The 935-nt window shown below is 40.0% G+C and overlaps 1 protein-coding gene across 3 annotated transcripts in view; it reads right to left on the bottom strand.

Moving 5' to 3' along the window:
* The window catches only part of Cep112 (centrosomal protein 112), a 722997-nt gene that overhangs the window by 572072 nt on the left and 149990 nt on the right, over nucleotides 1-935 (bottom strand). The window lies entirely within an intron of this gene.

Here is a 935-nt window from a genome sequence, read left to right as displayed (position 1 = left end):
ACAGATTAGCCCAAACTGCCACCTTGCAACACAAGGGTACAGTATTCAACTAGGGCTGGCTTAGGGGTGGGACAAGGGCAGGGGAAAGAAAAGAGAATGTTCTCCTCATAATCTCCCTGTCCTTGTCCTCAGACTGAGCAGATCGGTTCTTCTGAAGCCCAAATCCACTATACAGTCCCCTAATTTGGCCCACTCGGCAGTAAAAGATTGAAGTTAGAGAAGGAAAATGGAAAAAGGAGTTGAGGACAGTGCTGCTCTGTCAGTCCTTCCTCACGTTTCCCGCCCTTCCTTCATCTGTTGTTCACTCTTCAGAATACCTTGATGGGCTAGGGGGATAGCTCAGTGGCATAAGCACATGCTTGGCAAGAGCAAGGTCTAGAGTTCCATCCTGAGCAGATCAAGCAGTGGAAAGTTCAAGCTTGAGCTATTCGAAAATCAAAGTATCGCTCTACATGACTCCACATAAGTGAAATTCTTTCATTTTAGGTATCAAGCACCGAGCTCAAAGCCTTCACTGAGTTACATTCCCAGCCCTTTTTTTAAAAAAAAGTTTCATTGAGAAACAAATAACAATAAGACAGTTTCAAAACCGATTAGTAGGACAGTTTCAATAATCAACACATTGCATATTGTGGTCTTCTTAGTATTATTCATTGTACAAGAAGCAGACATAATATCCTGTCCAAACACTATTAGTACAAATCTTTCTTCTCATTGAATTAGGAGAAGTAGCTGTATATCTATCCTATTTTGTATATACAGATTCAAAATGGTCATTCATTTGTATCCCCTTTTTTAGTTAAGTTTTGTCAGAGAAGGGTATTCCATTGTCATTTAAATATTGTAGGTGTGTGAATTCATCAAAATATTCCCATATAGTCCAGTAGTCCATAATAGTACTGGGTTTTCTGTAGGACTGGCAATGTCAAAAGTTG

The sequence above is a fragment of the Octodon degus genome, unplaced genomic scaffold (assembly GCF_000260255.1).
Source record: "Octodon degus isolate 3935 unplaced genomic scaffold, OctDeg1.0 scaffold00033, whole genome shotgun sequence".
Classification (NCBI taxonomy): domain Eukaryota; kingdom Metazoa; phylum Chordata; class Mammalia; order Rodentia; family Octodontidae; genus Octodon; species Octodon degus.
The sequence above is the reverse complement of the archived record's forward strand: the minus strand, read 5'-3'. Positions and strand labels throughout refer to the sequence as shown.